We start from the raw sequence: 14,956 nt of genomic DNA, 5'->3' as shown, positions 1-14,956 counted from the left end.
AACACGCATATGACAAGAAAACTTTCAAAATATAATAGGACAACAGACATCTTTTTACAAAGAAAGGTTTATCCTATACAGTACAATGCTACTATGCATATGAGTTAGTTTTAAAAAAGAAAATCTCTCTCATATAAGTTTATTTATTTAATTATGGGTTTCTCCGTGTAGCTCTGGCTGTCCTTTAACTTGCTCTATAGACCTGGCTGACCTCCATCTCAGGGATTGGCCCGCTTCTACCTCCTGAGTGCTGGGATTAAAGGAATGCACCACCCTGGCCAGCTTCATTATGCTTTTGTTGATGTATGCTGTTGTTCACGCACTAAAGCCTCAGTGACACTGGTAGTGAGGTTGGGGAATTAAGGAAATTCTTTAAAGAGAAGGAGACTGATGTGTAACCATTTTCGACTCTTAGACTTTTTGAGTTTTCTCCCTTTCCTCAATATAGGAACTTTCTAGGAAGTTTAGACCTTTGAAATGCCTAAATTATTAACCAAATTCTTTGCATGAATAAACTTTTAATGTATGGTTACACTGAGCTAGGATAGTTTGGGTTAAACTTCCAGTGTGGAAGTAAATTCAAAGTTAGGTGGTGCGTGAGAGAGTCTCTAAGTGGGATGGAAACCATGACAGATGCCTCTTCACTGTCACGTACACAGCCATGGATTTCAGAAACCTTCATGAGTTTACAAACTACACTCCTCTATCATCTGTTTTCCTCCTTCCTCTCTTTCTCTCCCTCTCCTTTCCTCCCTCCCTCCCTCTCTCCCCCTCCTTCTCTCTCTCTCTTCTTTCTCTCTCTTCTCTCTCTCTCTCTTCTCTCTCTCTCTCTCTCTTCTTTCTTTCTTTCTTTCTTTCTTTCTTTCTTTCTTTCTTTTAATGTGTAACCTTTGGGTCTCAAGAATAATATGAAGATGTTTTAGAAAGCGAGTGCTTCCCCATCACTATTGAAAACACTAGGAAATTGAGTTTCCAGGTATTCAGTAGAGGAAGTGATGATCAAAGACTTAAATATTCCATTCTAGTTATTTTGTTTTTCAAACTTTGAAATATGTCTGTCAAAGACTCTGGGAAGCAGGGCAGCATATGCATCAAACTGAGTAGAGTACTCTGCCTGTGTTAAGCTCATCACTGTTCTTAGGAAAAGGGCAATGTGTGCCTGATCCTAAACTTAAGAGGGCATGAATGGTTCCAGTGTCTCTTCATCTTTATGGTGAGATAGCACACAGAAGCCCTGGGTTGGTGTGGGCTTTGTGGACTACCACTGGACAGAGGCAAACTCCTCACTCACTCTCCCTATTGTTTGCTTGTGCCTTTGTTGTATCTCGTTATAACAACTATGAGGATCACTTGTAGTTACTGAGCAAAACTGTCACTTGCTAACCATTAAATCAGAGACATTAAAAATGAAAGTGATGCTTTAAGAAGATAGAACTAAAAACAAAATCATGTGACCTTTCGGTATATTTTTTACCCTAAACAAAAAATGTGTATCATATGAGCATGAAATGCTTTAGTCCTATTAGGTGAACTAAAAATTCTGCAATCAATGGTGTGATATATTCTGTTTTTGAATCCTGATAAGAATTTTAGAATTGTGAAGTGATGCCAGCAGAAAGATCTGGAGTGGAAAGGGCTTCAGGGACACAGGTTTCTGAGGATTCAAAGCAGTATTCTAATAAAAATAAAAGGCTTTACAGAAGGTGGGATGCAGAAGTGGAAGGCATTCTCTGGTAGGATGTTATGTCGACACATCAGGGCTAGAGAGAAACATTAGCCCCTACGTGTTAGATGCTAATTCTAACAGTTTAACGGTTTTATTTTATTTAGGCAATGGAATGATGGTAAGGAAACTTTGAGAGCTGAGAAATCATTCAATGGAGAGATCTCAGTCAATTTTCAGCTAGATTGGCAAAGTTACAACACAAAACCAGAGCACAAGAGATTCCGTGTACACATAACTGATGGATTAGAAATGTAAAGTCTTGCTGGGTGGTGGTGGCGGTGCATGCCTGTAATCCCAGCACTCTGGGAGGCAGAGGCAGGCAGATTTCTGAGTTTGAGGCCAGCCTGGTCTACAGAGTGAGTTCCAGGACAGCCAGGGCTATACAGAGAAACCCTGTCTAGAATAAACCAAATCCAAAAAAAAAACCAAGAAAAAAAATGTAAAGTCTCCAAAATTTTTTATCAGGTGTTACAAAAGTTGAGGATGGACAGGCATGGTAGAACATTTAATTACAGAACTGGGGTTCAGAGGTAGATGAACCTCTGTGAGTTTAAGGCCAGCCTAGTCTATATAGTGAGTTCCAGAACATCCAGAAATAGAGAAACCCTGTCTCAAAACAAAACAAACAAAAACGAGAGGACTTTATAGAGAAGTAATAAATGATGATGAAACAGGATATTTCTTGGCTATTATTACATATGCAACTATCATAGACTTAGCAACTTAAAGCACTTTTAACATCTCAAAATTTCTGCAAGTTATGAACCAGGGCTTTTTTTTTTAATCAACTCTCAAGGCTATATAAACTTTGCAGAAAGTCAATCCTCAAGCTCGCATAGGACTTGGCAGAAACTTATTCTGAGGGTTGTGGATTGAGAGCCATCGTTCTTAGCAAACTACTGCCTGGAATTCATTCTCGTTTGGCTCTCAGACCCTCCCAACATAGCTACATGCTTCATCCAAGCAATCAAGGGAAAGTCTTCCATCAAGAAAAGACACTACTCGATGAAACCTGGTCATGACAGTGACAGTGGCCCACCTTTATTCTGTAGAAAAGAAGAAAACTAATAATTCAGTTCAAACATAAAAGCTTATTTGACCCAGAAAAATACATATTCATATAAGGGTTGCTATGATTGCTGTTGTCTGAATGAGTGGCATTAAAGCAAGTATATAATAGGAAGAAATCATCTGAAAATGGACAATGGATGAATAATGAGGACAAGATCAATTTAGAAGGAAATCTTTCAACAGCTAAGGAGAGATGAACTCTTGTAAACATGGGAGAGCTTGCAGAGCACAGTTGAATCAGGCATTGTCCTAGTTAGCTTCAGCTGTCAATTTGGCACCAACTAGAATCACCTGGGAAGAGGAAACACGAGAGGAACTGCTTCCATCAGATTGGCCTGTGGCATGGCCTTAAGCTATTTTCTTGGTTTGTTATTGATAATGGGAAGGCCCAGCTGCTATGGGCAGTGGCACTCCAGATTGTCTTGGGTTGTTTAAGAGAGCAGGCTAAGCATGAGCAAGAGTGAGCAAGCAGTATTCTTCCATGATCTTTGTTTCAGTTCCTGCCTCTACATTGTAACAGGGCCCCAGATCTTCATAGGCCCCCAGACCTTAGCACAACATGACTATCATGGAGGCCCCTGACCCCATGATAGAAGTACCATTCAGGCCATAAAATGACATACAGGACACCGCCTGCCAGAAATGAAAGGCCTAATCCATCAAAGTCCATAGTTCTGGAAAAGTCTCTAAATATACTAACCTTGCTTTTGGGCTTCTGTGGTTCCACTTTGGGCTAACTGTTCTTGTTAACTAAAGGGTGTCAACCCAGAACATGGCTTTTGCACTTGAAAGATCACCCCAAGAAAGGCTGAGTGCTACAGTGAGATCCCAAACACCCATTTAATTGACAGCTGGCTAATAAGGACTTTTTATTGGCTTGTATCTGTGTCTGAGCAGTCCTCTTTGGTGGTTACCCCATAGCAAGGCTCCCGCCTGGAGTTCCTGCCTTTACTTCTCCTGATGATGGACTGTAACCTGGAAGCCAAAGGAACCTGATCCACAGCCAAGCCGCTTTGGTCAGTGTTTTACCACAGTAACAGAAACCAAACTAGAAAAATAACTTATGGCAAAGGGAGAGAAAGCAGAATATACCGGGTATAAACGCAAGTAGTTCAGTCAGTTTGAAGTTAGGAGGAAGAGACGTAATTTTCAAACAGCTTCTATTTTATCAGGAAAAAAAAAAGTCAAGGTCACCAGCTTGAAGCAGGTGTTGTAAGTTAAATGTCACCTCAAAGAAAGAAATAAAAATGTAAGAAAGAAAAGGTCAGAGCAAGAAAACAGTAATGAAGTCAACAGCTATACATTTACAAAGAACCATAAAACTATATTGCTTTTAAGAAATATATCTATATATTTCTCATAAGGGAAAGAAAGACTCATAAGGAACAGGCTCTTTATAGACTTTATAGACTTATCTGAAGAATGTTTATGCACAAGAAAGCAAGGGTGATTCTTGACTTCTGTCCCTGGTCTTTAAAATCCTTTAAAAGCTCAACTTAAGCAAAATACGTCCCAAATACACAGACACACAGAAGACTTTAAATTGAATCATATATATAAATATATATACACACATATGTACATACAAACATATATGTGTGTACATATGTATACGTATGTGTGTATATAGTGTGTATATATATATATATACCAATATACATATGTATTATATATGTATATGTGTGTGTTTACATATATTTGATTCAATTTAAAGTCTGCTTTATATCTGTATTTTGGGGATATATTTTGCTTACATATATATACACAAATATATATATATTCTCATATATATGAACAAGATAAATTTATACTTATAAATTTTGTAATATATAATACACATATATCCTTTGATATGACCTCCTCATGCCAGTGTGTGTTCTCAAACTATTGTATGGCTTAGCAAGTCTGGTCTGAGTCCAAGGTAAGCCTTTTCTTCTTTGCCCAAAAATGCTTGTGCACCATCTCAGCACCTGGTGGTTTTGTTTTTGTGCTCATTTACATGTTCTTGAGAACCAATTTACTGCACTAAGCAAAAAGCTGAGTATGTATTTATGAAGAAAACCTCAAAAATTACTCACATAATACCAACATTACTGAAAAAAAATATGCAAGGAGCCACCAAAGACTTGAATTCCATTAAGATGCTTCTCGAATTTGCCCTAAAATATGGCATATTGGCCTGCCTTGTGATGGGTCCTTGTGAAGGCCTGTAATCTGACACTTGCAACAGGATGAATCAAGAGGGTTGCAAATTCAAGACCAACTTTGGCAACTGTGATGGTTTGTATATGCTCAGCCTAGGGAGTGGTGCTATTAGAAGGTGTGGCCCTGTTGAAGTATGTGTGGCCTTGTTGGAGTAGGTATGTCACTGTGGGGGTGGGCTTTAAGACCCTCCTCCTGGCTGCCTGGAACTCAGTATTCTACTAACAGCCTTCATATGAAGATATGGAGTTCTCAACTCTGCCTGCCTGGATGCTGCCATGTTCCCACCTTGATAATAATGGACTGAACCTCCAAACCTGTAAGCCAGATCCTAACTACTCTGAAGACTGAGAGGGGATTTCAAGATGAAGACAACCTTTAGCAAATTTTTAAGATGTCCTTTTGGAAATAAATTACAAAGGGCTAAAAACACAGTTCAGCGGTAGAGCTGGTTTGCTCCCCAGTGCCACTAGAAGGCGGGGCTTACCTCCAATCCCTTGCCCTACCCACATTTTCCCAGGCAATGTGCCTATGTGCAGCAGCCTATTGCAACACACCAATACAGAACATTTCATCATCTCAGAAAGTATAGAAGTCTCTATGAATTGTCCCGTCCCTAGACTTTTTCTGCTCCAAGGACAGCAAAGAACTATGAATTTCTGATAATCTTCAGGACCTCGTGGTCCTGACGACTTTAAACAGATGTAAATGAACGCTTGGCTACCTCTGTCTCAACCCAACTTAGTATAGACAAACAATCAGAGTTGAAAGGAAGATGATGCAATATGTACCTCAAGTGACAAAACAGGACGTGGGAAGGTGCCTTAAAATCTACATAAAAGTAAACTACGCCTTAAGCGCTAGCCTTTGTTTTGGGGATCTCTCTGGAGGGCTGCATTTTCAGTTTTCTGCTCTATGGTTTGGTGTGATAAATGCAGGAAATTTGGAAGCAGATCAGAGGGAACACACAAAGGGTGATAAAGGGTTTAGAAAAATAAATGGCTGTGCCCAAAGACATAGAAGTCATTCGTCTTGAGAGAACATTTTATAATTATCTTCAAGCATAAGCACGCGTGTTATGGAGAGAATTATGCCCGGCTTTGAAAGATAGTGTGCACAGGATGGAATAATTAAACTAAGTTAAAAGTATAAAACAGATTTCCTGACTAGAGTAGTTATACTGAAACAGGCCCTAAAGGAAGTTTAAGAAATCTGCAAAGTATTTGCAAGCAGGAAAAAACTCATTAAGACACTTGACAGTCTGGACTCCGGCGGAGGGCTCGCAGATATAGTTGAAGGTGAATATATTTGTGCACGCTTTTCGTACTGGTCTCCAGGGACTTGACCCACTCACTTTAAACTGCCCTGGGCTTCTGAACCTCTCCTGCACAAAGGAGCACTTCTGGCCTCCTAAATGATTCCCTTTGTGCCTTAATTCAGTTACTGTTCCATGCTTTCCCACTGATGAACACTGACTGGAAAATTTCAGCCACTTCATCCCTTTCTATGTTCTTTATTCCCATTCCGATGTGGTCTTGGGAAAGAGACAAGTGTGCTTTGTCAACCCACTGTCTTTCAACAGCTTTTCATGGTAAAGACTCAAAGTACTAAGAAAATAAAACAATAAAGAATGAAGGTAAAGGACCCGGTCTAGAAGCTGCATGGAGTAAGATTTTGAGATGCTGACTGGCGACTTTGACTTGAAGCCCAGCTGGGCCAACTAGGTAGAAGAGGAGGGAGAGGACAAGTGTGTCACCAGCGAACTCCTGAAAGGAATCTCTCTGTCCACTGGTGGCACCAGTCCACAGCCCGACATACTGCCCAGAGACCCACTGCCACCTCCCAAGGAAGCCATCAATGGCAATATAAAGACAGTGATTGAGTACAAGATAGAGGAAGATGGGAAGAAATTCAAGACTATCAGAACCTTTAGGATTGAGACCCGGAAGGCATCAAAAGCTGTGGCAAGGAGGAAGAATTGGAAGAAGTTTGGTAACTTGGAGTTGGACCCACCGGGAACCAATTCGGTCACTACCACAGCCAGTGATGACGTCACCATGACCTTCATCACTAGCAAAGAGGACCTAAAGTGCCAGGAGGAGGACCCAATGAACAAGTTCAAGGGCCAGAAGACTGTGTCCTGCCGCATTTGCAAGGGCGACCATTGGACCACTTGCTGGCCCTGCAAGGACACACTAGCACCCATACAGAAGGAGCTGAGCATCTGGGCCTGTCTACTGAGAAGGAGAAACTGCCAGGAGCGCTGGACCCCACACAGCAGCCCAGAACAAGACAGGGAAGTATGTGTCCCCTAGTCTCCAGGACAGGGCCAGCCGCAGTGGAGAGACTATGCAGCCAAACCGTAGTGACGACAATGTCACCATCTGTGCCACTAACCTGTCCAAGGATGCTCGTGAGACTGACTTGCAGGAACTCTTCCGGCCTTTCGACTCCGTCTCCCGAATCTACGTGGCCAAGGACAAGATCACCCGGCAGTCCAAGGGCTTCGCTTTTATCAGCTTTCACCACCGGGAGGATACTGCACGTGCCATTTTGCAGGGGTGTCTGGCTTTGGCTACAACCATCTTATCCTCAATGTCGAGTGGGTCAAGCCATCAACGAATTAATAAGACATCTGCTACCTGCTGCTGTTGCCCAGATCCCCAGAAAGCTTCCAGTAAACAGACTCCAAATGCAAAAAAAAAAAAAAAAAAAAAAAAAAAAAGAGGTAAATGTCTGCTAGCTTCGATCATGAAGAAAAGACAAGGACTGGATGAAGCGACTCTAGAACCCTATGATCCACCCTGTCTTAGTTACTGTTCTGTAGCTGTGGCAAAACACCATGACCACGTAAAAGGAAGTCTTGTAAAAGGAAGTATGTTTTATTTGGCTTGTGGTGTCAAAGGCCATGACAGTAAAGCACAGGCACTGAAGTAGAAATGGACGAGAGCCCTCAGGTTGATCTACAACCACCAGGCAGAGACACTGGGAATAGCAGGAGGCCTTTCAGACCTCAAACCAGCCTCCAGAGACACGCCTCCTCCGACAAGGCCACACCTCCTAATTCTATCCTAGCAATGGTATCAACTAGGGGCCAAGTTGTCAAATATACGAGTCTATGAGGCCATTTTCCTTAAATCCACCAAAACCCCCATGTCCCTAAGTACCAGAGCCACAGGAACCAGCGTCTTCACAGATTAATCCTGCCTAGTTCTGGCAGAGATCCAATCTGTACATATTTGCCACTGTGACTTTCCTGTAGCTGGGGAAAAAAAGAGAAATAAGTTCATTTGGGTTTTGTTTGCTTGTTTTGCTTTACTTTCTGCTCTTGGATTGATTTCAGACCTTTGTCGTTTAATTAACAAATATTTAGTAATATACATTGATGAAAACCCAAATCTGGGTTTAATTCATTTTTTCCTCTCTTGTAGAAAAGTAATCTGTAAGTTTAAAAATGTAATGGAGGCATGGTAGCACATGCCTTTAATAGCTGCCCTCAGGAGGCAGAGCGCAGACAAATCGCTAGGACAGCCAGGCTTACAAAGAAGGGCTCATCTCAAAAATTCAAAAAATACAGATTTTAAAAAATATTAAAGTTAAAATGTAATGGAGGAGTCTTCAAGGATGAGAACGGCTTGGCAGGAACTGAAAGGAAGCCGAGAGATGGTAGCTGTGGGTCAGGCAGTGGTCCCTCAACGAGAGAGAGTGTGTGGCAGTAGCCAGCCATCGGTGCCAAATTGGAACCTTGCTGCTTCCAGATGTCTTCTTAAAACCCCATCTCAGTAGCAATCATAACCTTGGGCAAATTTATCTAAATAAAAAACAGAAGAATTGGCTTGGTAAAGGGCATTGGTAAAAGAGACAATCTTACTCTATTCCTGAGCTGAAATCCAAAATCTCTGGGCCCCTGGTTTTTCATTTGGACTTTCTTATGTTGTTTCCTGGTCTGAAACTTTAGTACTTGCGCCTGAAATCTGGTTTCTGGGCCATCTCCTCAGAGTTTTCCTCTTTGGACCACATCCTGCCCTAAACCATTGAATCTGTTTTTCAGCCCCGATTTGGAATTCTGCATTCCCTGTTGCAGACTCCACCCTAGATATATTTGTTTTTCTTCCCAATTTATGTTTAAGGTTGAACTAAAGTTCATGTAAAAACCTAGCAACACATAAATCCAGAAAAGGAAAATAAAGCTACAGGTCAATCTTTGAGAGTAGAAGAAATTATTTGTAGTTAAGAATATACCAATTCCTCTCTGAGCCGTGAGGATGATTAGTTATGTTTTTCAAGGATTTCCTAAAGTGGGGTGAGATTTTATAGTTTTTGTTGTTTTGTTTGGGGGGTTGTTTGTTTGTTTTTTCTTGATTGAAGTTGTTAGCGTTTTGTCAAGGCTCCACCCCACAGTTACCTGGCAATAGCCAGGCATGCCTGACTCAGGATACAAGGGGCCGCTTGCCCCCTCCTCTCTCTCTTGCTCTCTTGCCTTCTTGTTCTCTCTGTCCTTTCCCCCTTCCCCTCTCTCTCCATTCCCCTCCCGCCTCTTTCCATGTATTCATGGCTGTCTTCTCTCTCTCCCTCTTTCCCCTCACTCTCCTCTCCTCTTTCTCTGTCTCTCTGTCTCTCTCTGTCTCTCTCTGTCTCTCTCTCTCTGTCTCTTTCTCTCTCTCTCTCCCCTACCCTCTCAACTCCCCTCTCCCTGCCCTGAATAAACTCTATTCCATACTATACTGTATGTGGCTGGTCCCTCAGGGTGAAGGGACCTCAGCGTAGGCCTCAGCCTGGGTAGGAGGAGAGGTACGCCCTTCCCCCACACCTGATTGCACATCCACCAAACATATACCTTCCCTACTTTCTTTTTATAAAACACAACCGAAGTGGCTCATCTATCTGTCATGCAGAGCCTTCCAAACTGAGAAAACCTAGGTTTTCTGATATAATATATTGCACAATCATCTCTCTATCACATAATTTCGACAACAAACTATTTTTGTTTTTCTTCATAATAAAAAAACATTTTAAAATTGTATGGCTTTTTGAAATCATCATGAATTCTTAATTTTCTCTCTTTAAATATTAGAATTATCAGAATCTTTACCAGAGCAATGATTGGGGTGCTGTGACGTAGCACTTCCCACCCTTGCACATCCTGTCGTACTTGCAAGCTTAGAGAATATTGCTGGTGTTTACATTGCACATGTGTCTAACCCCAGTACTCAGAAGGCAGAGGCAGGAGGATTTCTTCAGTTTGGAGCCAATTTGGTCTCTAGAGAGAGCTACATAGAGAAACCCTGTCTGGAAACAAAACAAACAAGATGAAATTATTGACATGGCAGTCTAGGATAAGCTACTGACGCCACCATGAGCCTGAGACAGAACACCGAGGAGGTAGAACACCCCACTGTTTGTAACCGTATCGCTTCAACACTCCAGGGACGCCAGTGGAATACCTCGGGGATGCAATAAGACATATTGTAAAAATCCCCAAGAAGCCCTTCAGTTCGTCTTCTTCTTCACCCCAGCCAGCTTCACCATCCTGCTTATCCTCCCACACACCCAAGAAAACACTTCCTTTCAAACGATGCTAAGCAGGTGTGTATTGAGATTTGAGTTTTTTTTTTTTTTTTTTTTTAACCCAGTTCTGTTATGGGATTATGGGGTTTTTTTTGTTTGTTTTGTTTTAATTCCAGGTGTGGGATACGGGGCTGCTCTAGATTGTCCACAGCTGCCATCTATGATTCGTTTCACCCTGTGGGCGGGGTGTGATTTTTTGGCAGCTAAAGATAATTTACATTTGGAATTCTGGGGACTCTTAAGAAGGTATAAAAGAGAGCCGGAGAAAGCCTGGGACAGCTGCTGCCGTCACTGTCGCCATTGCTGTTGCTGCTGGGTCCTGCTGGTGAATTTGCTGCTTTTACTGTGGATGGTTAGAGATGCTCTGACAAGGGCCCCAAGGAACTCAGCACCCATAATCAACAGGAAGTAGTCTAAAGAGGTCTATGTCCCTTTCCTCTCTAACCTTCTTTCTCTCCTACCTAGTGTTGGGGTGGTGGAGGAAGGGATTAGGGTGGAGAAAGGTGGTAGATATATGAACCCAATAAAGCCAAAAAAAAAAAAAAAAAAAGAAGAAGAAGAAATACAGCTACACATGTGTACTTACATTTTTAAACATTGCATTAATACATGTTTAAAATAACATTAAAAAGAAAACAGTATTCTTTTATTTTACATCATGATGACATTGTTGCATTATACATTTATGACTTTAAATGGATAGCCACTATGCGGTTTTGGCAATAAAATTGTTGACCTTTGCATCTGTAGTTACAGGTCCTGGTAACCATAGGTTTCTCACAGTGTAAAGTAGTATTTATTAAACTAATCCTCATCTAACTTTAAGCAAATGAGAATCAAACTATTACACTTACTTAATGATAGGCTATGTGTAATTACTGGGGGAGGGGGGGTTAACCCTAATCAAAACCTCTTAATGCTAGACTAGCTACTGGTTCAACTGTTCCCCAAATACTTGCTCTTTGAAATTCCCTGAGTTTAGCTCTGCTCCAGCAGTGTGGTGTCCGGGAGAGGCCTGTCACTCTGGCACGTGCTGTTAGTTCAAGACTCATGGAGACCCACTGTTCTCTGGTCTTCTCATCCTCTGTCGTCCTTCTCTCGCTCCCTCTCTTCTGCCTCCTCCTAGTGGTGCCTACCTGTGACCCCCAGGCTGGTAACTCAAACTCCACCTGTCTCTATTCCCCCCAGCAATTGGCTGTCACCAGTTGTATTTAAATTGGGGAGCAAGGTCTATGTAGCATCATTGCATGGCATATGTGACGATCTGCTCTGCTCCTAGTGGGCAACCAGATCTTGGGAGCCAGCATTTAGCATTTAAATATAAGCAGTGCCAGACCAACCCTTATAACACAGCATAGCCCTTCATGTGGCTTGAGTAGCAGATCTGGTCAAAGTTAAGAGAAAAAATGATCAGGGTATTACTTAGCCATCACTGAGATTCCTTAGTTTTTCTATTCATGACTTCCTGCTGACTTTGGATTTCACAAGGTGAAGAGGTGCTTGCGTATGGCTATGTTGAACACACAATTGTGTGGTTTATTCAAAGACTTTTTTATTTTTTTACAAACATAAAATATAGGTTTAAAATTCTAAGGAAGCATAATGATGGCAGGAACGTATTGAATTCAGGTTTGTGTGTGTGTGTGTGTGTGTGTGTGTGTGTGTGTGTGTGTATGTGTGTGTGGTCATTTATGGTGCCAAGCCCCTTCCCTAATCTTCCAAACTCCCCAACATTCAGGGAACAAGCCTATGAAGGGAGCAGGTCCCTCTTTATCACTACGTAGGGTTAAGGGCTTGGTATGAAACTACAAGGAAAGATAAAGAAGCTTGGCCATCTTGGCTGTCCCTTGGAAGCATCGCACTCTTCATCCCATTGCTTTAAACTCAACATTTGCAAGAGGAGCGGACTCTAAGGAGCACATAAGAACACAGATTTTGAACAGCATTGCATGGTTCAGGCCAGGAACTGATATGGAAAAGGCCTGGAGGCCATGTTTGGACTGGGGATGGGAAACCCTGGCAGGAAACAGCAGTGGGTTAAAAACTGCAGTGGAGCCTCTGAGGAAGAGTGGCTTCTCTTGAAAGCCCAGGGAAGAGCGCAGTCAGCTTAAAGTTACGAATAATAAAAATAAAGTTTCGAGAGAGGAATGGCAGGCGAGACCCAGAGAATAGGGCCTTCAGAGAAATTTCACAAACAAAGAAAACCATCTGGCTTTTCTAAGTTTGGGGGCTGGTGGGAGTTTTTACACCACAGAGTTTAGTTTGGGAGAACTTCTGTTGCAAAGGCGTGGCAGATCCAGGTACTGGTTAGGATTGTAAGTTAGGGGTTGTTTATCCACATTCCGGAACAGGCTCTTAACAGGATTGTGACCCACTTCCTTGAGGCTGTGAAATCAGCCCTCTTGATGTCTTAAAGGAGCAGTTCTAATTTAACCTTCAGTGTGGTCGGACAAGACAGTGCAAAGGTTCCCCCAGCTTAGATTCTTGCAGAAGCCATTTCCACGTTTAACTAGAATCTAATCTTCTTCACAGAGACTCCAATAGAAAACAACCCAGCTCTATTCTAGGAACCTCAGGTCAGGTTGTCCTAGGCTTTGTTGAAAACCTGCCTGTTTGTTTAGAAGGCCCTCCAGCTAATTGCTTATCTTTTGATAGAACCACTTGATTCAAGCTATTTACTCTGTAGAACCCAGACCCTCCAAGCAGCAGTTAAGATTCCATGATGCCATTTCTGTCTTAAAATACCCCATATTCTGGACACTTGGGGCCACACCTAGGTCCTGGGACAGTTGGGTGTAGTCCCAGAAAGAATCAAGACTTCACTTGGCTATATACTGTCTCTGAGTGGTCGTCTCTGGTGGACTCCCTGTTGGGGTTCTGTCTAAACTTCACTCCACACCTACCTGGCAATAGCTAGGTATGCCCGCCCCAGAGATCTGGCCCACTATAAGAGGGGCTACTTGCCCCTCCTCTCCCTCTTTGCTCTTTGCTCTCTGCTCTCCCACATTCTCTCACCTCTCTGCCCCTTGGGCTCTTCCCCCCTCCACGTGGTCATGGCCGGCCTCCACTCCACTCTCTCTATTCTCTCTCTATTCTCTCTCTGCCTCTCTCTACCACTAGCTTCCATCCTCTACTCTGAATAAACTCTATTCTATACTATACCTATGTGTGTGGTCCCTCAGGGGCAGAGGTGCCCAGGCAAGGGCCCGCCTGAACACCTTCCCCCACACAGCCAAGCCACACTCCCCTAACTCTCTATACTCCCCCTTTTTAAGCCCCCACACTCCCCATTACACAAATCTTAAACTCAGTTATCAGCTCAACAGGATAACAACCAAACTACAGGGGTTCCCAAACTTTGTTCTATACCAGAGCCCCTGGATGCTTGTAAGATTTCTAGCCTCAGCACACTCCAATTAAACTAAAATGTCTAGCGATGGTGGCAAGAACCAAGAATCTATATTTGTGGTGCGTGCGTGTGTGTGTGTGTGTGTGTGTGTGTGTGTGTGTCTGAGAGACAGAGAGACAGAGACAGACAGAGGCAGAGACAGAGATAGGGTGTTAGGATTCTGTCTAAGCTCCACCCCACAGCTCCCTGGCAACATCCAGGTATGCCCCTCCCTGTTGTTACCTGGCAACAGTCAGGTAGGTCTGGCTACTATAAATGGGGCTACTTGCTCCTCCTCTCTCTCTTGCCTCTCTTACTCTCTTAGCTTCTCTCTTGCCCCCTTAGGCTCTTCCCTTCCCACTCCCTTTCCCCCCTCTCTCCATGTGGTCATGGCCAGCCTCTGCTTCTCTACTCTCTCCCTCTCTCTGCCTTTCTCTGCCTCTACTACCCTCTTAACTCTCCTCCCCATGCCCTAAATAAACTCTATTCTATACTATGGCGTCATGTGTCTGGTCCCTCAGGGGGAAGGGATGTCTTGTCATGGGCCCGCTGAGGAAGCCCCTTCCCCCACAAGCCCCTAGAACATATTCTTAACCACTTTCTCTTTTTATGATCACAACATAGGGTCTCATGTAGCCCAGGCTAACTTCAAACTTGCAATATAGCTGAGGATGACATTGAATTCCTCATCTCCCTGCCTTTCCCTCCTAAGTGCTGATCCAAGCCTTATACAAGTATACACCACATGTTTTTACTTCTGTAAAAGAGGAAGGTTGCCCCAACTTCCCAGGCAGTGCTAGATCACATGTAGGGAAGATGTATGTATGTAGGCAGGAACAATGTTAGGATGAACACTTTCTCCCCAAATGGACAAAGGTGGATGGCCTTGTGAGTTTTGCCTTTATAAACACCTGACTAACATAACTCTCTACCATTCTCTGGGAATCTTGGGTATGGACCCCCGTCGTCCTGCCCTGTCTTTAATAAAGCTTGCTTCAAAT

At 42.8% G+C, this 14,956-nt stretch overlaps 1 pseudogene; it reads left to right on the top strand.

The window, feature by feature from the left end:
• The first annotated feature begins 6,678 nt into the window (after positions 1-6,678).
• Positions 6,679-7,650, top strand: LOC127677352 (eukaryotic translation initiation factor 3 subunit G-like; annotated as a pseudogene).
• Positions 7,651-14,956: the final 7,306 nt, after the last annotated feature.

Source organism: Apodemus sylvaticus, chromosome 2 (genome assembly GCF_947179515.1).
Source record: "Apodemus sylvaticus chromosome 2, mApoSyl1.1, whole genome shotgun sequence".
NCBI lineage: Eukaryota > Metazoa > Chordata > Mammalia > Rodentia > Muridae > Apodemus > Apodemus sylvaticus.
The sequence above is the reverse complement of the archived record's forward strand: the minus strand, read 5'-3'. Positions and strand labels throughout refer to the sequence as shown.